Source organism: Rhincodon typus, chromosome 25 (assembly GCF_021869965.1).
Source record: "Rhincodon typus isolate 14 chromosome 25, sRhiTyp1.1, whole genome shotgun sequence".
NCBI lineage: Eukaryota > Metazoa > Chordata > Chondrichthyes > Orectolobiformes > Rhincodontidae > Rhincodon > Rhincodon typus.
In genome coordinates, this window is record NC_063356.1 from 21,274,821 (window position 1) to 21,299,912 (window position 25,092).

Here is a 25,092-nt window from a genome sequence, read left to right on the forward strand (position 1 = left end):
GCAAATCAAAGCATGACTATAAGAAAAGAAGGATGGAAATCACAAGCTTTGTTTAATTTTGGGAAGAAGTTACAAAATTAGTGGATGATGGCAGTCCAACTGATATCCAGACTTTTACAAAAAAAATGATTTTATTCAAGTGCTGCGCAAAAGGCTGCTTAGTAATTTTGAATCTTGAGGAATAGTAAATAGATTTAGGCTGAATAATGACCTGGTTACATTCTTTTCATCAGAAAGTGGTTATTAAAGACAGGGCCTTGATATACTGACTGACCACTGACAGAATCTCACAGCAATCAGAGCTGGAATTCTGCTTTAACAAGATGTAGAGCTGGACGAACACAGCAGGCCAAGCAGCATCAGAGGAGCAGGAAAGCTGACGTTTCAGGCCTAGACCCTTCTTCAGAAATGGGGGAGGGGAAGGGGGTTCTGAAATAAATAGGGAGAGGGGGAGGCAGAGAGAAGATGGATAGAGGAGAAGATAGGTGTAGGGGAGACAGACCGGTCAAAGAGGCAGGGATGGAGCCAGTAAAGGTGATTGTAGGTGGGGAGTTAGGGAGGGGATAGGTCAGTCCAGGGAGGACGGACAGGTCAAGGGGGCGGGATGAGGTTAGTAGGTAGGAGATGGGGGTGGGACTTGAAGTGGGAGGAGGGGATAGGTGGGAGGACTAACGGGTTAGGGAGGTGGGGACAAGCTGGGCTGGTTTTGGGATGTGGTAGGGAAAGGAGAGATTTTGAAGCTTGTTAAGTCCACATTGATACCATTGGGCTGCAGGGTTCCCAAGCGGAATATGAGGTGCCGTTCCTGCAATCTTCGGGTGGCATCGTTGTGGCACTGCAGGAGGCCCAGGATAGACATGTCGTCTGAGGAATGGGAGGGGGAGTTGAAGTGGTTCGCGACTGGGAGGTGCAGTTGTTTAGTGCGAACAGAGCGTAGGTGTTCCGCAAAGCGGTCCCCGAGCCTCCGCTTGGTTTCCCCGATGTAGAGGAGGCCACAACAGGAACAGCGGATACAGTATACCACATTAGCAGATGTGCAGGTGAACATCTGCTTGATGTGGAAAGTCTTCTTGGGGCCTGGGATGGGGGTGAGGGAGGAGGTGTGGGAGCAGGTGTAGCACTTCCTGCGGTTGCAGGGAAAAGTGCCGGGTGTGGTGGGGCTGGAGGGAAGTGTGGAGCGGACAAGGGAGTCTCGGAGAGAGTGGTCCCTCCGGAAAGCAGATAAGGGTGGGGAGGAAAAAATGTCTTTGGTGGTGGGGTCAGATTGCAGATGGCGGAAGTGTCAGATGATGATGCATTGGATCCGGAGGTTGGTGGGGTGGTACGTGAGGACGAGGGGGATTCTGTTTTGGTTGTTATTGCAGGGAGGGGGCGTGAGGGATGAATTGCGGGAAATATGGGAGACACAGTCGAGGGCATTCTCGACCACTGAGGGGGGCAAGTTGCGGTCCTTGAAAAACGAGGACATCTGAGATGTTCGCCAGTGGAATGCCTCATCCTGGGAGCAGATGCGGTGGAGGCGAAGGAATTGGGAATAGGGGATGGCATTTTTGCAGGAAGGTGGGTGGGAGGAGGTGTGTTGTAGGTAGCTGTAGGAGTCGGTGGGCTTGAAATGGATATTAGTTTCCAGCTGGTTGCCAGAGATGGAAACAGAGAGGTCCAGGAAGGAGAGAGAGGTATCAGAGATGGTCCAGGTGAACTTAATGTTGGGGTGGAAGGTGTTGGTGAAGTGGATGAACTGTTCGAGCTCCTCGTGGGAGCAGGAAGCAGCGCCGATACAGTCATCAATGTAACGGAGGAAGAGGTGGGGTTTAGGGCCAGTGTAGGTACGGAAGAGGGATTGTTCCACGTAACCTACAAAGAGGCAGGCATAGCTTGGGCCCATGCGGGTACTCATGGCCACCCCCTTTGTCTGTCGGAAGTGGGAGGAATTGAAAGAGAAGTTGTTGAGTTGAAAGAGAAGTTGTAAGAGAAATTGAAAGAGAAGTTGTCAGATGACATGTCCATCCTGGGCCTCCTGCAGTGCCACAACGATGCCATCTGAAGATTGCAGGAACGGCACCTCATATTCCGCTGGGAAACGCTGCAGCCCAATGGTATCAATGTGGACTTCCCAAGCTTCAAAATCTCCCCTTTCCCTACCGCATCCAAAACCAGCCCAGCTTGTCCCCGCCTCCCTAACCTGTCCTTCCTCCCACCTATCTCCTCCTCCCACCTCAAACTACCTACCATCTCCTATCTACTAACCTCATCCCGCCCCCTTGACCTGTCCGTCCTCCCTGGACTGACCTATCTCCTCCCTAACTCCCTGCCTACACTCACCTTTACTGGCTCCATTCCCGCCTCTTCGACCTGTCTGTCTCCCCTCCACCTATCTTCTCCTCTTTCCATCTTATATCTGCCTCCCCCTCTCTCCCTATATATTTCAGAACCCCCTTCCTCTCCCCCATTTCTGAAGAAGGGTCTAGACCCAAAACATTAGCTTTCCTGCTCCTCTGATGCTGCTTGGCCTGCTGTGTTCATTCAGCTCTACACCTTGTTATCTCAGATTCTCCAGCATCTGCAGTTCCTACTATCTCTGGAATTCTGCTTTTTTGTCTTTTTGATTAAGGATCTGGTGAGAGAATTGGTGGAGTTATCTACAAGTTATATGATCCAAAGAGATGTATGCTAACAGTCCCTTGGTAATCCAGAATATGAATATTGCTGAAAATAAAGAGAGACAAATTGTTGAGGCTTTGTGTCTTCCACTCCTCTGGACGAATGCCAGAATTGCAAAAGATCAGAACAATTTATCCTCCAGGAGTAAAGTGTGCTGATTGGTTGGCAAGTTGACTTGTTGCCATGGAGAAAGCAAAATCGGGTATTATAGCCTCCCCAAACTTTGAGATAATTCTTAAAAAGCAAATGATTTAACATATTCCTTTGGTTTGCAGAGGATGGATATAAGAATAAGAATTATGTCACTTCTGGCAAGCATAACTCAGTCATGTTACGAGTTGGATTGACAATGTTAAATTGTTGAGTCAATTAGCACACTCATGATTGTTTAGCAGTGTTGCCAGATCATGGAGTCACACCTAACAGTAGTCATTTTGTTTTGGGTTTTGCAAGCATGGACAGTTTCAGTAGAGTTTGTACTCTGTTATATGAAGAGCTGGAACACATGCTGTTTGATTCAATCAACATGTCACTGGGAAGTACAGTCTATGTAATTGGCATTACACTAGCACTAAAATTTGACTTGCCAATCAACACCCTTTTCTCCTGTGTAATAAATTGCTGGAAAAAGAAGACAGATTTTGTTGAAGTTGTATCATCTTGCATCATCAGGCCAAATTCACAAGAAATACAAATGTAAAGGAAAACAATATTTATGTTGTTCTGAGGAAGGGTCACTGGACCCGAAATGTTAACTTTGTTTTCTCCTTCACAGATGCTGCCAGAGTTGCTGAGCTTTTCCAGCAACTTTGTTTTTGTTCCTGATTTACAGCATCCACAGTTCTTTCGGTTTTTATTTATGTTGTACTATTGGTTGGAAAATGAATTGTAATTGGTAGAGGCAGTGCCATGGATAAGGCATCAATTTGATAATCTGATCAGGTGTACTCTAGTACTCTGTGGGAAGCAAGGGAAGAGATTACTTTGCTGAGTCACTTGTAGCATCGATAACCACAAGTGAGGTGCCGGAAGACTGGAGGTTGGCTGACATGGTGCCACTATTTAAGAAAGGTGGTAAGGAAAAGTCAGGGAACTCTTGACTGGTAAGCCTGACATCTGTGGTGGGCAAGTTGCTGGAGGGGATCCTGAGTTACAGGATTTACATGTATTTGGAAAGGCCAGGACTGATTAGGGATAGCCAACATGGCTTTGTGTGTGGTAAATTGTCTCTCACTAACTTGATTGAGTTTTTAGAAAAAATAATGAAGAGGATTGATGAGGGCAGAGTGGTGGATGTGATCTATATGGACTTCAGTAAAGCGTTCGACAAGGTTCCTCATGGTAGGCTGGTGAGCAAGGTTAGATCACATGGAATAGAAGGAGAACTAGCTATTTGAAACTGGCTCAAAGGTAGAAGGCAGAGGGTGGTGGTGGAGGATTGCTTTTCAGATTGGAGGCCTGTGACTGATGGTGACCAGCAATCGGTGCTGGGTGCACTGCTTTTTGTCATTTATATAAATTATTTGGATGTGAAAATAGGAGGTATAGTTAGTAAGTTTGCAGAAGACACTAAAATTGGAAGTGTAGCGGACAGTGAAGAAGGTTACCTCAGGGTACAATGGGATCTTGATCAGAGGGGCCAATGGGCCAAGAGTGACAGATGGAATTTAATTTAGATAAATGTGAAATGCTGTATTTTGGAAAGGTAAATCAAGGCAGGACTCATGCATCTTAATGGTAAGGTCTTGGGGAGTGTTGCTGAACAAAGATACCTTCATGTGCAGGTTCATAGTTCCTTGAAAGTGGAGTCACATGTGGATAGGATAGTGAAGAAGATGTTTGGTACGCTTGCCTTTATTGGTCAGTACATTGAGTATAGGAGTTGGGAGGTCATGTTATGGCTGTACAGGACATTAATTAGGCTGCTTTTGGAGTTTTTTGTGCAATTCTTGTCTCCTTCCTATAGGAAGGTTGTTGTGAAACTAGAAAAGGTTCAGAAAAGATTTATGAGGGATATTGCCAGGGTTGGAGGGTTTGTGCAATACAGAAGGACTGAATAGGTTGAGACTATTTTCCCTGGAGCGTCAGAGGCTGAGGAGTAACCTTATAAATGTTTATGAAATCATGAGGGACATGGATAGGGTTAGTAGGCAAGGTCTTTTCCATGGGGTGGGGGAGTACAAAATTAGAGACCATAGGTTTAAGGTGAGAAGGGAAAGATACAAAAGGGAGCTAAGGGGCAGCTTTTTTACACAGATTATGGTGTGTGTATAGAATGAGTTGCCAGAGGGAGTGGTGGATGCTTGTATGATTACAACATTTAAATGGCATCTGGATGGTTATGTGAATAGGAAGGGTTGAGAGGGATATGGGCCAAATGCTGACAAATGGAACTAGATTTATATAGGATATCTGGTTGGCATGGGTCTGTTTCCATGCTGTATACCTCTATGACTGACATTTGAAACGATGCTGTGGCTTTAAGAGGTGTACTTTGTCCTTTTTTTAAAAGAGAGGCTTTAAGACAGAGGTAATGAGCTGTCTACTTGGAAAGCCAATAGAGTAAACAGCTTGTGAGGCCTTGGGTTTTTTAAAAATTGGAACAATAGAAGCAGACTGGCTGGGTGTGGCCAGCTCTCACCTACCAGGATTTCCGGTTTTATTTTTAGTTTCTAAGTTTAGCTTTAAGCAGTTGGTGTTGGAGTTTCAGCAGGGCAAAAGCTGCTGGAGTTTTGAAGAAGTAGAAGCCATCTTTTTCCTTTTTTGGTTACAGATAGAAGCTGGGGTTTCTCTCTGTTGCTAGGTTACCTGTGAGAGAAATCTATTTTCCTGAATTTGCTCTTTTGCCAAGGGGTGTGTTTATGGGATGTTACTATATTGGAACAGTTAATTAGTAATAGTTACTGTATCTCTTATTCTATTAAGTTTTCCAATAGAGTTAAGTTATTCGAAGTTCTTCTTTCTTTTGTTGTATTTAACTACAATGTTTAAATAAATTGTGTTTTGCTTAATATCCAGTAGTTCGACCAATCAAATTGCACCTTGAACACAGCACGTTATATTTGCCTTTAAAATAAAAAAATGTTAGCGTCTAGGCTACCTTCTTAAAATATTTTGAATGGGTCTGGTCTGATCCATAACACAGTTACCCTTCAAGGCTTGTCTGAATTCTAATCTAGGCAGGTTGACTCTGCTTGTCAAGACATTGCCCTGAGAGATGAACCAGAAAATTTTGTTGACGTTGACAGGATGCAGTGTGTACATGTCCTTTCTGTCTGCAAAGAACAGGGCTCTATTGTAAAAATATGTGCAGCTTCTGGCATATTCAAGTGCACCACATTGCAAGCCTAGCTGACAATGCAGAATTGGTTGTCAGTGTAATACCTTGCATGCTCAGTGTTATTTAGCAAATATTATGCTATTATGGAATCACACCTAATATTGGACACCATGTTTTGGATTTTGCACGTGTGGGCTGGTTGAGTACAGTTAGCTTGTTGTGAAGACCTAAAGGGAATATGCTGTTTGCTATGATCCACCAGTCAAAATCTTGAGGGGCCTGGACAAATAGGGAGAAACTGTGCCTGTTGACAGAAGAGTCTTGGGGGACAGAGGACCTGGAAATCTAAAAGAGTGAGTGAGAGGAGGACTTTGTGCTTCTCATACTGTGTGAGAGACAATGGAGTCAGCAGCTTTTCAAACATCATGAGAGAGCAGGGACAGCAACTTCATAAAGAGAAGAGTGGACCTGTGTGAGAAGGGTAGTGGCAGAAGGAGATAAAAACAGGCAGCAGAGAACCCCTTCAATAGGAAGCAGGTGATTGATGAGTATTTTGTCTACGTCTCATTTGTGTGGCCAAGTGCTGTCATTATTGCAGCTGAAGAGTAGTTAATAAATTTACTTTTAAAATACGTTAACATACAAATTAATTAATTATGTAAGAATAGGCATGGCTGGAAGGGCAATGTGTTTTAGCTGTAGTATGTGGGAGCTGGTGCATGCCAGTGCAATCCACAATGGCTACATCTGCAGCAAATGTGGGCTGCTTAAGGAACATCAGCTCAGAGTCACACCAGAACACAACAGGAAGTGCGGTTCAGTGGCTCAGTAGTTAGCACTGCTGCTTTACAGTCCCAGAGACCTGGGTTCAATTCCAGTCTTGGGTGACTGTCTGTGTGGAGTTTCCATGTCCTCCCTCTGTCTGCATGGGTTTCCTTCAGGTGCTCCGGTTTCCTCCCACAATCCAAAAGTGCATAGGTTAAGTGGCTTGGCCATGCTAAATTGTCCCGTAGTGTTCAAGGATATGCAGGCTAGGTGGATTAGCTATGGTAAATGTGGGGTTGTGGGGATAGGGTGGATGCTCTTCAGAGGGTCAGTGCAGACTCAATGGGTCAAATGACCTCTTTCTGCACTGTAGGGATTCTAAGGGGGAAGGAGGTACCTGGACATTGTGTTTCTTGAGACAGTCACATCCCTTAGATTAATTATTTCAAATTTGGCCCTTAGTCAGGAACAATAATACGTGACTGAGAATGAGGATGGTATAGGGATCCAGAATTTAGCTTTGGAGAAGCCTTAGCCTTGTTCAATAAGTTCAAGATCTTGTTCCTGCTATTGACAGGTGCACAAACTGCATGGAGTATGAGTGAACTGACCACAGCACATTGGTTCAGAGCAGCATTCAGTTGGGTCTGGGACAGAGAAATGTCGGAGTACGAAGGGATAGCATAGTTAAGGAAGTAGATACTGTTCTCTGCAATAAAGTCAGAGAATACAGGACCCTGTATGGCCAACCCTAGTGCCAAGGGTTAGGGCATCTGTTCTGAGCTAGAAAGGAATTTGGATTGGGAAGGGAAGGATTCAGTTCATAGAAGATTCATAGAATCCCTACAGTGTGGAAGCAGGCCAATCGACCCATCGAGTCCACACTGATCTGCCGAAGAGTATCCAATCCAGACTCACCCCCTAACCTAGCCCTCTAACCTTTCATTGCCCATGGCTAATCCACCTAACCTGCACATCCTTGATCACTATGGGCAATTTAGCATGGCCAATCCACCTAGCCTGCACATCTTTGGACTGTGGTAGGAAACCAGAGCACCCGGAGGAAACCCACGCAGACACGGGGAGAATGTATAAACTCAACACCGACAGTCATCCAAGGGTGGAATCAAACTTGTGTTCATGGTGCTGTGAGACAGCAGTGCTGACCAGTGAACCAACATGGGCATAATATATAAATCAGAAATAATTGAGATGTGTAAGAAGGGCGCTGTAATTATCATAGCAGACTATAATCTGCACATTGACTGGATTAATCAAGCGGGCAAGTGTAACATGGAAGACGAATTTGTAGCATGCATCAGTGATTGTTTCTTAGTGCAGGATGTTGCAGAGTTTACCCGAGAACAGATTATTTTAGATCTAGTAATGTGTAATGAAGTGACATTAAATAGAGATCTCATAGTTAAGGATCCTTTGTGGGGGAAGGGTTTGCTACATGATAGAATTACAAATTCATCTTGAGGGAGATAAACTTGAGTCTCAAACTAGTGTCCTCAATTTAAATAAAGGCATTTATAGAGGTATGAAGAAAGAGTTGCCTAAAGTGATCTGGGAAAATAGATTAAAGGAGGAATGTCAGTGGATGAACAGTGACAGACTTTTAAGCAGATATTTCATAATTCACAGCAAAAATGCATTTTGGCCAAAATGAAGGACCCATTGAAACTGTGAACAACCCATGGTTGACAAACACAGTCAAGAAGTTTATCAAATCAAAAATTAAACCAGTCAAGCATTGAAAACTAATAGTAGTCTAGAGGATTAGGATTCTTTTTAAGGACTGAAAAGCTAATAAAGAAGGAAGAAATTGAATATAAAAATAAATTGGCAAGAAATATAAAAACAAACAGCAAGAGATTCTACGTGTATATAAAAAGAGAGTAGCTAAGGTAACTGGTGGGAACCTTGGAGGAAGCAACGGGGAATTAATAACAGGAAACAAGGAAATAGCAGATAATTTATATCAATATTTTACATTGGTCTTCACAGCAGAGGAGACTATAAACATTCCAAAGATCACAGGTTAAGCAAGATTCTAATGGGAGGAACAATCTTATAACAGTTTCTATCACGAGGGATAAAATATTTGATGAACTAATGAAATTGAAGGCAAACAAGTTACTATGATCTGATGGCCTGTATCCACAGGTTTTAAAGTCAGTGACTGCAGAGATAGCGGGGATATTGGTTGGAACATTCCAGAACTCACTGCATTCCAGGAAGATCCCAGCAGATTGGAAAACTGTTCATGTGACACCCTTAAATAAAAACTGAAATAACTGCGGATGCTGTAAATCAGGAACAAAAACAGAAGTTGCTAGAAAAGCTCAGCAGGTCTGGCAGCATCTGTGAAGAAAAAATCAGAGTTAACGTTTTGGGTCCGGTGACCCACACTCAGAACTGATGGTAGCTGGGAAAACAGCAGTTTATATGCAGAAAATAGGGATGGAGGATAGGGTAGGGAGTAAACACTAAGTTAGAGCCCAAAGAGAGAGAAGAGTAGTTGCATAGACAAAGGAGTTGAGAACAATCTGGCGAGAAGGGTGAATAGCTGTTAATGGGGATTGTTCATGACTAACAATAGGTAGTGAGTAATGACAGGCTATGTGATAACAAGGCCTGGTGTGTGGGGTAGGGGACTGGGACATGGGAGAGTTAGGCCCTAAAATTATTGACCTTGATATTGAAAGTCCAGAGGGCTGCAGGGTTCCCAAGCAGAAAAGGAGATGTTGTTCTTGCAGCTTGCGCTGAGCTTCGCTGGAACACTGCAGCTAGCCACAGACAGAGATGCTAGCCAGGGAGTAGGGTGGTGTATGATCAGAGATAGCAAGAAATGCAGATGCTGGAGTCAGAGTCAATACAGTGTGGAAGCATCAGAGGAGCAGGAGAGTCAATGTTCCGGGTTTTCACCCTCCATCAGGACTGGGGAGGGGGAAGGGAGCTGGGAAATAACTACTCCCACCTCCTACAAACTAAAGGATGGCTATGGGCACCAGTACGGGTCCAAGCTATGCCTACCTCTTCATAGGATACGTGGAACAGTCCCTCTTCTGTTGTTACACTGGCATTATCTCCCACCTCTTCCTCCGCTACATTGATGACTGTACTGGGGCTGCCTCGTGCTCCCATGAGGAGCTTGAACAGTTCATCAACTTTACCAACACTTTTCAGCCCAACCTCAAATTCACCTGGACCATTTCTAATACTTCCCTCCCCTTCCTGGACCTCTCCGTCTCCATCTCCTGTAACCATCTCAGCATTGACATCTATTTCAAACCCACCAACTCCCATAGCTATCTTGACTACACCTCCTCTCATTCACCCTCCTGTAAGAATGCGATCCCTTTCTGCCAATTCCTTAGTGTCTGCTGCATCTGCTCCCAAGATGGAGCGTTCCACTCCTACTTCAACGACCACAACGTCCCCCCTCTGTTGATCCACAGTGCCGTCAGCCGCATCTCTTGCATTTCCCACACTTCTGTTCTCAAACCCCCTCCCCTCAACAGAAAAAAGATAGAATCCCCCTTGTCCTCACATATCATCCCACCAATCTCCGCATCCAGCGCATCATCCTCCGCCACTTTCGCCACCTACAATTTGACCTGACCATCAAAGAGATATTTCCCTCCTCATCCCTATCTGCCTTTCAATAGGGACCGCTCACACTGCGACTCCCTCGTCTACTCCACACTCCCCACTAACCCCACCACGCCCGGCACCTTTCCTTGCAACCACAGGAAATGCTATACCTGCCCCTACATCCCCCTCTCACCTCCATCCAAGGCCCAAAACAAACCTTCCATATCCGACAGGGATTCACCTGTACATCTTCCAACCTGGTCTGCTGCATCTGTTGCTCCCAATGTGGCCTCCTCTACGTCGGTGAGACCAAGCACAGACTCGGTGACTGATTTGCAGAGCATCTGCACTCTGTACGCTATAATCCACAACACTTTCTGGTTACCAACCATTTTAACTCCCCCTCCCACTCCCTGGGTAACATGTCCATCCTGGGCCTCCTCCAGTTTCCCAAGGACGCCACCTGGAAACTGGAGGAGCAACACCTCACATTCCGCCTTGGGAGCCTACAGCCTGATGGCCTCAACATAGAATTCACCAGTTTCAAAATCTCCCTACCCCCGGCTTCATCCCATGTCCAACTCGCCCTCTTATCCCTGCCTCTTTGATCTGACGCTACCTATCCATCTTCTTTCCCGCCTACCTGCCCCACCCTTTGCACTGACTAACTTCCACTACCCATCCAGCTATCAACATATACCTACCTCCAGCTCCACCCCTCCTCCCTGTATTTATTTCCAAGCTCCCTTTTCCTTTCCCAGTAAACCCAAAATGCCGACTTTCCTGCTCCTCTGATACTGCCTGACCTGCTGTGTTCCTCCAGCTCCACACTGTATAGGCTACAAAGATGTTTTGGCAAAAAAATTAGAGGCAACACTAGGAAAAATGTTGTTGCACAGTGAGTGGTTAGGATAAAAAGAGTTGAATAATTATCTGATGAGAAAATATTTGCAGACATTTAGGGAAAAGGTGGCTGACTGGGTCTAGCTGAGTTGCTCTTGCAAAGGAGAATGAATACATTGGCTGGATGGCTTCCTTCTGTGTTGTAACCTTTCTGTGATCTACTGACAAGTAGCAGGCCATTTTAATCTTTGTCAGTAGCATTAAACAAGTGATATTGCTTCAACTGACTGCTCTACAGCTCTCCTGATATAACTTCCCAGACTTCCAATCGTTCAGGTACCTTATCACCAAGAGCAGGAACAAACAAAACATTTGGATAATTAGTAACACTGCCGGACCATTTCGGTATCATTCAGGAGGTGTCATTCTGAAATTGTACAGTACCTTGGGTGCTCTGTTTGGGTTTTGGTTACCAAAATATAAATCATTCAAGTTGTGGAAATAGTGCAGAGAAAATCAGTAATTCTTAATGTCCTTAAAAGTGATTGAAAGTGGCCATTTTTTAAGTAGAAAAGGAGCTAAAAGGGTAAATCTGTAGGACTGGAGCAGAGTATGTCAAAATAGTAGGCCAGAAAGAGGTTTAAAACAAGTGAAAAACATATTTAGAGTGGACAGGAGGAAGAACATTTTCAGCTAAAATTAATCAACATTTTTGTAGTATCCCATAGGTTAGTGGGAGTGTAGGATTTAGATTAATTCAAGAGTTATTGACAGAGGAATCTTAGTTTTTCTTTATTTGGAGTTCTGAGCCAAGATAGGCTTGACTTCTTTTGCTCTATTTCTCCTTTGACATTGAGCAGAATGGCTAGACAGTGTCAACAAGAAATTCCTGGAATCTGGACCAGGGTCAAGGAACATTAGGAGAGAATTCCAGATATCCTGAAATGTTATTGGGATAGTTTAGGGGATATAAATTAAAAAAAAAAGTCAAAAAAATTAGTGTATACTTATTTGAAAAGAAGACTAGTGGTGTTGGGTCTTTATTTTTATTCATTCAGGGATATAGGTATCATTGACAAGACCAATATTTATACCCTCTACCTAATTGCCCTTAAGAAGATGGTGGTAAGTTGCCATCTTCTTCATTGCTGTTACCCATGGATGTAGGTATAGTGCTGTTAAGGTGATCTTTTACAGGATTTTAACTTAATGTTACTGAAGGAACGGAGATCTAGTTCCAAATCCAAATCTAGTGAGAGACTTGGGTGGTAAGGTGATCAGCTGCAGACCTTGTCCCCACAATCTGGTATGAAAAATCCTGCTCATTGTTTCAACTCTCACCACACCCATCTGGGAAATTTAAATTCAGCTAAATAAAGCTATCAAAAGAAAAAGCCAGTACCTATAATGATGAGCATGAAACTACCAGGTAATTGCAAAAAAACCTGTCTGGATCCCAAATGTCCTTTAGGGAACTATATATGTGCCTCCGATATGCGCCTCCAGACCACAGCAATATGATTGACTCTTATCTGCCCTTTGGAATAACTACTAAATCACATAATTATATCAAATTTATATGCAAAACTACAATAAGAATAACACCTGTAAGACGCACAATTGTATGAATATGATTTGAAGCAGGAGTAGCATTGTTGTTGGCACTGGGCATGATAAAGGTACACACTGTCCAATTGAATGTTATGGGCCTGCTGTGCATTCCTTGCACTTTTTAGAGACCACTTTGTAATTTTTATATTGGGCTCTGACAGTGCAGATCATTTTAACCTTTGTGTTTATGCAATCTGAGCAATATTGGATTAGTTCACAATGCGTTTTGGATGAGGGATATAATCTGTGTCTGATATGATATTGTTTGAATTACACTATCACCAGAAATTAGTATGTCTCCTAGAGTGTTTAACTTCAATCGAATTTACCCAACTGGTCTTTGAAATAGCCTACCAAATCACAGAGTTGTATCAAATATTTCTGTAAAACTAAATTAAGAATAACACTTTGACATATAGATGTGTCAACATACAAACTCAGAGCAGGGGTTAATGGATGTAACTTAATGGAATGGATGGGGGTAATATAAATGCTCCTCCCAGGATGCAAATTTGGTGATGCTTGGTGTACAAATCACCAACCTCTTCCATGTCTAATTCTCATCTCGTGACTTCACAGGTCAAAAATTGAACAGGTTCTACAATGGGCAGGCAATCTTCTCACCTTGTCATGCCTAATCACCAACATGGAAGATCAGCTTCAGTGCATATGACTTTCAAACACATTTGTATTTCACCAACTGCTCCTTTCAGACAATGTAACTTGGGGAAACAATGCTATTCAGTACATTAAAAATAGACCAAAGTGCCAATCGACATTATTCTCGCTGAGAAAGATCAAGATAGTAATCTTAAAATTGAGCCTGCTGTTAAACAAAGGTAAACTGCATGTTCAGTTCAGTGACATACTATGTAGTTTTTGGCATTTGTATTTTTTATCCCATTCAGCTTGTACTCTGTTATTTCACATCCCACAGTCAATAGGAATCAAGACAGCAGTAATGAACCACAGTCTGGAATCCTGTTTGTAAAGTATTCTGCTTTAAAAAGTGTGTCTGCTTTAATATCACAGCTAAGGAATATTTGAATTCTGCAGTCATTTCTTTGAGGTTAGAATTGCATTGAATCATTTCCTGCATCACGTGCCTTCCCCACACTATCCCAGTAGTAAGCAGGCCAAACAAATCTATTTTATGGCACTGCTGATTTCCCAGATGCTGTTGGAGCCAGTTATGGCACAGATGAGCTCAGGCACTGGTGGAACATACAGGCAAACGGTGAGGTGCCAAAAGAAATCAGACATACGACAGAGGTCTGAGTTTAACAGAACTAACTGTGCAGGTGAGTTGAATGTTTGTCATTCTCACCAGAAGCTGTTGATTGACTCTGTGTATTTGTTAACTTTATAGTCATCGTTGTGGCTGAATGGGAAGGCTGCTGCTGTGCGACAGCGAAAGCAGTGAAAGTAAACTGAAGCTTTTCATAGATACCTCCTCAAGACATTTCCTTCTGTCAGCGTAACAGAAGACAGATGTTGAAGTAAAATTTTCTTAGACATTGCAACCCAAGCCCCTTATTTTTATAAATCTGCTTCTGTATATTTATATTCCAATTTGACCCTAAACAATTCAAACTCCTTTCATGTTATTAGATTAAATGTGTTAAACTCCAAAGTTTTACAGTTTCAAATCAAGATCCCAGACGCGAAAGAAGTAAGGTTTTAAGGACTGAGAACAATTGTGAAACAGATGTTTAAAGGGTCTGGATGGTGAGGATGTTCAGCTTAAAATGATATTTGCTGTAGCCCATTCCCACATCATTCCAGCCATGTCAAGTTCCGCTGGCTTATGTGGCCTCGATCCTCATGCTCACTTTCAAGTCATTCCATGGACTCGCTGCTGCTTTCTTCTGCAATCTCCTCCAGCAATACAGAATTGTAGAATCCTGCAACACAAAAGGAGACCACTCGATCCATCATTGCCTGTGCTGATTCTCTCTTTACTTTAAAGAATGCTCTGTGCCTTCCACAAACTGTTAATTCTGTTTGCTCTGGGCTCAATGGCAGTGCTCCTTCAAGCACAGTATCAACACCCACCTCAGAAGCCTCTCTACCTTGTACTTTGTCACCTTCTTTGTTGCTTTAATCAGTCTCTTAAAACAAAAAACTTTTCCCAAATCCTCTCTTCCTGTGTGCATCTGTTGTTCACCAGCTTGCCCTCAGCTCTCACACATCTGTATGAATACAATGACTGCGCTTAGAAATGCAATTTACAACTAAATAATAATAAGTGAATAGTTGATTTTTGATTGAGGGCACCAATTGAAACCTTTCTTTTTGAGGTATTGATTAGCCTACTGAGTGAGAACTTGATGTTGAAATAACGGAAAACCTGATTGACCTTAACTTTTGTCCATAACAGGTACAGTGACCTCAGATTATCAGCAGCCAAGTTGCACCACTTTGCTGTTAGCTTTGTGAAAATGGCAATTCTTTATCAATATCACCTTCAAAATGCAGTGAATGTTGTGAATGTCTAGGTATTTGAATGCTAGTTACAGACTAAACCTGCTACAGATAGTTAAGTACTGTAGAGTAAGTACTCTTTTACAACAGCATGATATTTATTAATTACGGCCAATCAACAACTCTGACTCTGTAAAAACAATCACTGCAAATCTCATTTCATCAGATTTTTGATTATTTTATGGAGATTTTAAAAAAAACATATCAAACTTAAAGCAATGACTGCATCCTTAGATCTCTGCAATATCTCCTGTTACCGCCTTTACTTCAACTGTGCTTTTTTTTCCTTAATTTTCTTTCTTGTCTCTTTCTTTGCCCTTTTAATCCAATCTGCATTTCCCTGAAGAAAAACAATTGCAGGTTCTGAAGAAGAGTCACACCAAACTCGAAATGCTAACTGACTCTAGTTGAGAATCTCTCTAGTTTCTCTCTCCACAGATGTTACAAGGACTGCTGAGTTTTTCCAGCATTCTCTGTGTATGTTTCTACATTTCCACTTCTTTATTCATTTCTCAATACCCGATTTAACATTAAAATCACATCCTTCTCACTCCTTCCATGATTTGTTTCCTAATCCCCAAATCCCGTTAGTTAAAGAGATATACTGTTGGTTACCCTATTCACCTAGGTCCCAGATGCCCTGGTTCCCTTCCTGCAATACTATTGGCTCACGCTTTCATCAACTCTGCAATTAAATATCACTTGAATTGAAGGATACAAGGACATGTCCAACTGATGGGAGATTATCCTGCATTGCAAATTCTGCCATAGACCCAGCATTTTCCACTTTTATTTCAGGTTTCTTTTTCCTCTTTTTTGCCTTTTTGATTCAACGTTAAATGCTCTTCTTTAGCCACGCGATGCAGCAACCTAAGTTCAATAAATTTTAGATGATAAACTATTTTTGATTGCCTAGTGACTGCTTGAAGCAGTGAGGTATCATTGCTTTAAGGAGCTGCGTAGATAAGAGCCTCTTTAAATGTACAAACTGCTTGAGGTTTCAAATTGTACAAGGAGGAAATCCAAATGTAGCAATTTTTTCACATCACAGAAACTGTAAGCATGGCATTAAATTTCATACAGCTGCTTATGAGACCCAACTGTACCTTTGCATTCCTTCCCTCAACACCTGGATTGTTAGATTTCTTGCTCAGCATCCAGTGTTTGATAATTTACAGCCTTCTGCAGCTCAAGGTTAGGGAGACTGAAGCCATCATCTTTTCTAGCTGCAAATTCTACTTCCTTTGTTCTGATTCAACTCCCCCCACCTCTGGACCATTCATGCTGGACTGAAACTTGAAGTCTTCTCTGCTCTGAACTAAACTGAAAGCCGTGTAACATCTCAAGTGCAATGACTGGATCCTTTGATCTCTGCAATATCTCCTGTTACCGCCTTTACTTCAACTGTGCTGTCATTGAAATCCTTGTACATGTTTTTGTCACCTCCAACACTCTCCATAATGATATTTGATCCTGCACCGTTTATTAATCCTTGCATGGTACCCCAGTCCAATCTGACCTACCTTTGCTCACTAACACATTAAATTAAATATTCTCACCCTTGTCTGTAAGTTGCTGTGCAGACATGCCTCACTTTTTCTGTGCAATCTCCTCCAGCTCTATCATCCCCATCTCAAATACGAGTTTTGCCTCATTCTGTCCTTTGTGCATTTCTCTCACTTTATCCTACCACTGGCACCACTGCTCAGGTCCTGTTCTCAAGGACTCCTTTTGTAATCCTTCTTGACTTTCTGCCTCTGTCACATTCCTTAAAAAACCATTTCCTCAACTCAGGTACAGTTTTAACCCCTCTCTTCCTGCCTGGCCAACTACTTTTCTCAAGACTTTTGGTGAAGCTATTCACAGCCTTTTCTTTTCAAGTTAAAAGGTGCAATATAACAGTAAAGGACAGTGGTAACAGTTGTGCATTAAGAATAGGTAAAATGTTTTATGAAAATCTCAGTCGGTCAGCCATATAAATACTGTGGTTACAAGAGCAGATCAGAGGATGGTAGTTCTGCAGCAAGCAACTCACTGCCAAATTTCTCAAAGATTGTTCACCATCTACAAGACTCAAGTCAAGATAGTGATGACATACTCTCCAATCGCCTGGATGGATGCGGCTCCAACAATATTCAAGAAATTTGACACTATCCAGGACCAAGCAGCCCGCTTGATCAGCATTCAATGCACCACCTTAAACATTTCGTATTTATATGGCAGCAGTGTGTAACATCTACAAGGTGCATTGCAATAAGTTACTAAGCTACATTTGATACTACCTTTGTTACACAAGACTCTAGCTGAGGTTTCCCAGTTTGTTATGGTTCCAGAAGGGATACGCCAAATTGTTAAACTCCCAGCTGAAGAAAGATAAAATGACTGTCCTTGGTAATTCACCTGTATTCTTACTTGATCGCAACAAGGTTCATTTAAAAAGGATCCCTTCCCTTGTGGATGCCTTTCTGCCAGATCCAATTAAATTTATGTTTAAAATGAGCCAAATTAAGCAGGCTTTCTTGAATTAACAAAATGAGTGAGATTATTAATTACAAATAAAAGTTTTTTTAAAAAATCCAGATCAGCCTCCAAATTGTTAATGAAGAGCAGGCCAGACGATGTTGCAGCCTTTTATTGGCTAGCACCAATAACTGACATTGGCTGTTGAGCAGAAGAGTTCAGATTTTTAGTTTTACTAGTTGGCGGAAATAAGGGTATTTAAAAAGGCTGTTTTCAAAGCTGTGGCCCTCACGACACCCAGTTCACATACCAGGATGCCTGACCAATAAAACTCACAGGCTATTGTTGCAGTCAGTTTTTAACTCCTTGTTCCATACATTTCCTGGATGGTGAAGCAGGCATGTCTGCATGAGATGGCTTTCCGCTGGGGCCAGGGGGTTTGGATATTCAGTCCTCTAGTTATCTTTTATTAAATCTCTCCCTGTTTGATGTTACCCTGATACTTTACAGGAGTAACATTCATTGTATTTCACATAGGACTTTGCCAGACAGTCACTGAGTTAATGTCTACAGATTTTTCTTTCCCCTGTAGCAGTCCTCTTTTCCTTAAAAAAAGGGACACATTTTGAAAATGAAAGCAAAAAATGCCATTATGGCATTTGGAGTACTTTGGAGTACTGATCCATTGCCATAACCTTCCAAACCCATGGCCCACCATTATTATAAGCACAACAGCAACAAATAGACGGGAATGCCATTACTTGCAAGTTCCCCTTCAAGCCACTCACCATCATGACTTCAAACTGTATTGCGCTTCCTTCACTGTCATTGGGTCAAGATCTTGGACATCACTTCCCGACAATGCTGCAGATGGTGATGAGCCACGGCCTTCTCAGGGGGAATGAGAGATAGGGCAACAAATGGCAGTGAACCTCATGTCCCATGTTGGAATCATAACAATGAAAGACTTGACAGTTGTGAAAAATAGTAGCCCAGGATGCTTGTTTAACAAGTCTGCCTGAATACATGAAGGAATTGCTAGATTATACATACAGATGTAAATGCAGACATGCCAGCAGAAAAACACTTCAAACATATTTTCCCAATATTACGTCATCTGGGCATGAGGCATTGAGGGTGGGGGATGGGAGTGAGGTTTTATGGGGGGACACTGTTGACAAGAGGGTTGGAGACAGCAGTTGTAGGGTATATGTGCTGTTAAAATCTTTACTGGACTATAGTCTCAAATGTCAACATCAGCTTCTTTTGTGTAGATGTCTACACTGAAAGGCCTCTGCTACAACGAGCAACTTTACAAACTATGCAATTTGGTGCTAAAATGTACTGCTCCTGCCATATCATTTCAAAACTATTTCCTGCCTGACTGTTTTGTATGCAATTCTAAAATAGTTACAGATGTTGAAGTGGATGCCAGATCTTCCAGTCTTGTGATGAGAAATGTATACACTTTGGAAACTCTTAGGGGAGAGTAAAAACATTCTCGAGGGAAGTGTTCATAATGTTCATTGGCATACATTCAGAAAACACTGGCCAAGGAAATTATTTCTCAATATAAGCTTCTCTTAACATGCTTCTTCCTATCTTTAAAAGCAAAAAAAACCCGACAGTATAATATTTACACAAATGCACAGCCATGAACTCAGTGCATGGCATTAAGATCATTTCTGCAATCACTTATGTATATTTTTAATAAACTAATTATTTTTCAGCTGTGGGATTGGGTCACAGATGTTGGGCTACCTCAGCTATTCACACTCGCTTTGTGAACTGATGGGTGGGTCTAAGGGAGAGCGGAGATCAGCTCTGATCACTGTGTGTAGCAGTACAGTATGGAGAAGATGCTTCGAAAGAACATGCTTGTGAAGTCATTGAGTGTAACCGGAGAACTTCTTTTCCATAAAGTAGTAGATTGTTCTGCCAGGTCTAAGATTTTGATTTTCCTACCCATTCCTGCCAGATGTTTCGATTTTAGCCTATTTTTAAATAAATCACCAGCATATACGAGTACAAATGAACAAAAATGTTTGGAGAAGAATCTAGAACTGATTTTTGCTGAACTGTTGAGGTCATGAAGTGACTGAGTGGAGACAATTATACTTGCGTGGGGATAAGGAAGCACATCTTGGGATCTAGTGGAGTGCAGACTCCGGATAGCCTTAGGAGCAGTTTCTAAATCAAAGATGTGCAGGTTAGGTAGATTGGCCATGCTAAATTACCCAGTAGTGTCCAGGGATGTGTAGGCTAGGTGGGTGAGCCATGGTTAATGTGGGGCTACAGGGATAGGACAGGGGGGCTGGAGCTGGATGGGATACTCTTTGGAGGGTTGGTGTGGACTTGATGGGCCGGATGGCCTGCTTCCACACTGTAGAGATTCTATGATTCTATAATCAATTAATGTAACTCATATCTGAATTTAATTTGAGACAAGAAGCACCTGATTTTTGAACCTATTTAGAGTCATAGAGATATACAGCACTGAAACAGACCCTTCGGTCCAACTCATCCATGCCAACTAGATATAAATCTAGTCCCATTTGCCAATATTTCGCCCACATCCCTCTAAACCCTTCTTATTCATATACCCAACCAGATGCCTATTAAATTTTGTAATTGTACAAGCATCCACCACTTCCTCTGGCAGATCATTCTGTACACACACCACCCTCCACGTGAAAAAGTTGCCCCTTATGTCCCTTTCATATCTTTCCCCTCACCTTAAATTTATGCCTCTAGTTTTGGACATCCCAACCCCGGGGAAAAGACCTTGCCTATTTACTCCATCCATGTCCCTTGTGATTTGATAATCAACGACAAAGTGACCCCTCAACATCTGATGCTCCAGAGAAAATAGCCCCAGCCTATTCAACCTCTCCCTATAGCCGAAACCCCCCAACCCTGGCAACATCCTTGTAAATCTTTTCTGAACCTTTTCTAGTTTCACAACATCCTTCCTACAGGAGGGAGACCAGAATTGCATGCAATGCTCCAAAAGTGGCCAAACCAATGTCCTGTACAGCCACAACATAACCTCACAACTCCTATACTCAATGCATTGACGAATAAAGGCAAGCATACCAAACACCATCCTCACTATCCTATCTATCTGTGATTCCACTTTAAAGGAACTATGAACCTGTACTCCAAGACAACAATAACTCACATTTATATAGCACCTTTTAAGCAATAGAACCACACAAGGCATTTCTCAAGAGATCTAGCATAGAAAACTTGATGCAGAATCACATGATGAAATACTTGGACAGAAGATGCAGGTTTTAAGCAATATCTGAGAGAGACAGAGCATGGTGAAGAAGTTTCTGGAGGCATACAGCGAAAGTTGTAGATGAAAATGGTGGAGTCATTTAAATAAAAGGATCTTCAAAAGGCCAGAGACCTCAGAGATTTTTAGGGCTGCTGGAGGTTGCAGAGATAAGGATGAACAAGGGCATGAAGGCAACAAGGGATTGAATTTTAAAACATAGACATTGTTAGTATTGCAGCTAATGTAGGCAGCAGAGTTTTTGATGGATCCAGATTTATGGATGATGGAAGACGTCAGCCCAGCAAAGGAGTATTGGAAAAGTCAATACCAAAAATATATTTTAAAAAATGGACGATGGCGTTAACAGCTGATGAATAGAGGCAGGATGGTTGGACAAGATCAGGGAGATTGAAATAGGTGGTCTTGATGGTACAGGTAAATTGTAGGATGCTTATATGTACCATGGAATTTGTGAATTGGCTGATTCAGCCAAACAAATAATTGCAAGGGATAGAGGCGACATGTTGGTATTTGCAGTGGGGAATGAGGACAGTCTTCCCAATATTTAATTTGAGGAAATTTTGTACTCATCTAATTCTTTTAAACAAGCGGTCTAATCATTTAGACCTAGGAGGTGTCAAGAAAGGGCAGCATCCATTGGCTTCCAGATGATGACAGCACAGATACAGATGAAAAGAAGAAGTCGTCTAAGGATAGATATCTGGGGGCTACCTGAGATATAGAGTAGAAAGAGGAACCATTGCATTTGATCTTTTGGCTTCAATTGGATGGGGTAATATTGGGATCAGGTATGCATGTTTCCACCCAGGTAGATGGTGGAGGAATGGCATTAGAGGATGACAGGAGGTCAGCCGCAATAAAAATCTGCAGACAGGTTGAGAAGGACAAGGATGGATAAATTATCACAGTTGCAGTCTTATAGAGTTCATTCATGACTTTTATCTAGGTCATTTTAGTATTGTGGCAGGGCAGAAATCTGATAGGCTGGCTTCAAATGTAGAAATCTGGCTAAGATGGTATGTTTTGGGAGATGTGAATACATTCAAGGACTTTGGATTTTGCTCTAATGTGCCAAAATGGCAGACAGGAAGTGTACATGCACTTCCAACTGGGAATGTTTTGGCTTTCATAATGGAAAAGGACAAACAAGAGTGCTCACATGTGAAGGACATGTATTTGCTTATGCCTCCCCATGCTTTTAGTTCATTTCTGGTGCTGCTAACACTGTGACTTTTGTGTTGATATGAAATGGGAAGAAAAGTTTCTAAATTGACGCTATGCAAATGTTGTGATGGCACCTTGAGATAATACAGAATCCCCATAGTGTGCAAACAGGCCATTCAGCCAACAAGTCCATGCCAACCCTCCAAAGAACATCACACTCAGATCCATCCCCCTGCATTTCCATGGCTAACATACACATCCCTGAACACTATGGGTAATTTAGCATGGAGGAAACCAGAGCACCTGGCAGAAACCCACACAAACACAGGGAGAATGTGCAAACTTCACACAGACAGTCACCTGAAACTGGAATTGAACCCATGTCCCTGGTGCTGTGAGGTAGCAGTGCCAAACACTGAGCCATTGTTCCACCCCATGGGGTGTGTGTGTGTCATTAAGGTGCTAGTTTAAGTGCCAAACAATTGTAATTGCTTTGAAATTTACTTTTGGTATTATCAGAATGCTAAAATAAATGTTTCAATTCAGTTTGGACATAAATCCTAATCTGCTTGTCAAATTGCAACAGTGCTCTGTGATTCTGTGTTCTGGAACAACACTGTGCAGCCATGCAGCATAGAGGGAATGTTGCTATATCCTGAGAATATTTCCCCATGTTCAGGACAAACAACCTCTCAGTCTGTGCCCTTTGAAACCCTTCTGAACATTATATCATTCAGAAATAGCATTTCTCATTCTTTTAAGAAGTAACATATATCGATACAATAATAGCCCTGAAAGAATCAACATTGGTGACTGCATTAATTTTACCCAGTCTGATAAGGTCATACAGCTTTGGTGGAGATAAGACAGAACATCTTAGGATCTTGTGGAGTGAAGACTTATATCCACAGGCATTTACATAGTCTCAGCGACAATGTTTATCTTTCTAATGTAGCTTGTAGCTAATTGACATCATGTGATAAACAACATTTTCTTTAAGATAGAGATGGTAGGAACTGCAGATGCTGGAGAATCATCATTTCTGATGAAGGGTCTAGGCCTGAAACGTCAGCCTTTCTGCTCCTATGATGCTGCTTGGCCTGCTGTGTTCATCCAGCTCTGCACCTTGTTTTCTTTAAGATAAGAGCCTTTACCATCGTAAATGAAATAGACTCTTAAACTCAGTCAAGGGAAAAGGAATGGGTAAAGCACCTTTTTACCCAAAACTACCACAGTACAGGTCAAATTCACATAGCCTGTCACACCGGGAACCAAACCACTGAATCTTTGCTGTGTTGTCTACAATGAAGGCATGACCTTTTTAAATATGGAAATACCACATGTCATTCATCAACTTAATTGCTTGTTTTTCTGCATGTTAACTTTCAGAATTCTTTGAATGTCAACATTTAAAAGTTTCATGCATTTTAAAAAATATTCTGTTTTTCTGTTCCTGCTAATAGTGAATAACTTCACATCTCTCACATTGTATTCCACCTGCTAGTGTGTTGTCCATTTGTTTAAATTTCTATCTCTCTTTGCTGTCTCATTATGTCCTCACAGCTTATTTTGTAACCCAGCTTTGTACCATCAGTAAAGGTAAACACATTATTCTTGCTCCCTCATCTAAGTTGTTAATGTAGCTGTTAAATTGATGAGGTCACCAAGATCCTTGTAACACCCTACTAACTATATCCTGCCAATATGAAAATGCCCCATTTATAACCACTTTCTGCTTGTCATTTAATCAATCCTCTGTGCATGCTAATATATTACTGCCAACTCCAAGTGCTCTTATTTTATATGTTAATATTTTGTATGGCGCCTTATTGAATACCTTTTGGAAATACACGCACTACACATACTTTTTCCCCTTCATCTACGCAACCTGTTGTATCTTCAAGAACCTTTGATAAATGCATTACACATGATTTTACCTTTGCAAACCATATTGACTTTATCTGTTCATAGTATCACTTTCTAAGTGTCTTTTTAGGGGTTTTTGTAATACTTGATAGTGTTGCAGATGGCATGTGAGTTTTACAATGAATCTCTCCTTTTGCTCACAATCTGTGTGTAATCAGAGCGTGAGTTAATTTTTTTCCTATTTTTAAATAGTGGATGATTGAAGTTTGACTTCTAAGAAACTCCTATTTCCTTTGTTTATGGAGTCTTACCTTATAAGGCTTACAACGACACTGTGGTAAAGTTAAACCAGGAAGTAGGTTTTATTTCACATACTCTTAGATACAGGTACTGGGGGAGTACGTCACAACACAGGCATACTTACTGACATGCAAAAGGAGAGTTCGAATCAAAAAGAATAAAACGGTTAGTCAATTAGCAACAACATATGTACAAATCACCAAAAGGATACCAGTTTGATCAATGTCCTTATGTTTAAAATGGAGTGTAAAATTCCAAATCTGGTGTTAGCAGTCTGGGATTCCTCTTTGGAGGTGAGAGATTGGCTAGTCAGCAGTACAGGAGTCACAGATCATTTCTTCTCTTTAAAAATCTCTTTAAAATTCTCCCGGGAAATATTGTTAAAATATCACTTCCACTTCACTTTTTTTTAGTAAAAGAGAGTTTTACTTGCCAAGTTCACAAATGAAAGTTGTTAGCTGAATTTTGCAGGCCATATGCTTTTCCTCTGTAGCCCAGGAGTTAGGGTTTTGATATTCTCAGGAGATATTACATGGAGCAGCCCTGACCCCTCAACTGTTGCTTGTATCAAAATCCTATGGTTAAAAGGTTTAGCCCTGTGGGAGTCATGTGACTAGGCCACCTTGGTGGGGAGAAGGAGAAGTGGGTTCAGTTGAGATCAATACTTGAATTGTAGATAACCAACTGTCAAAAGCCCATCTCAAAAGTCAAATGAAAAATCATGAACATGCCTTACAGGATAGGTATAACTTGC

The 25,092-nt window shown here is 41.9% G+C and overlaps 1 protein-coding gene across 4 annotated transcripts in view; it reads left to right on the plus strand.

Moving 5' to 3' along the window:
• The first annotated feature begins 13,888 nt into the window (after window positions 1–13,888).
• Window positions 13,889–25,092, plus strand: part of LOC109915502 (tetraspanin-18) — a 116,840-nt gene continuing 105,636 nt past the window's right edge. For all 4 annotated transcript variants that reach the window (XM_048612229.1, XM_048612228.1, XM_048612234.1 and 1 more), the window contains exon 1: window positions 13,889–14,061. The gene's annotated coding sequence lies outside the window, so the exon portion shown is untranslated. The remainder of the gene's footprint in view (window positions 14,062–25,092) is intronic.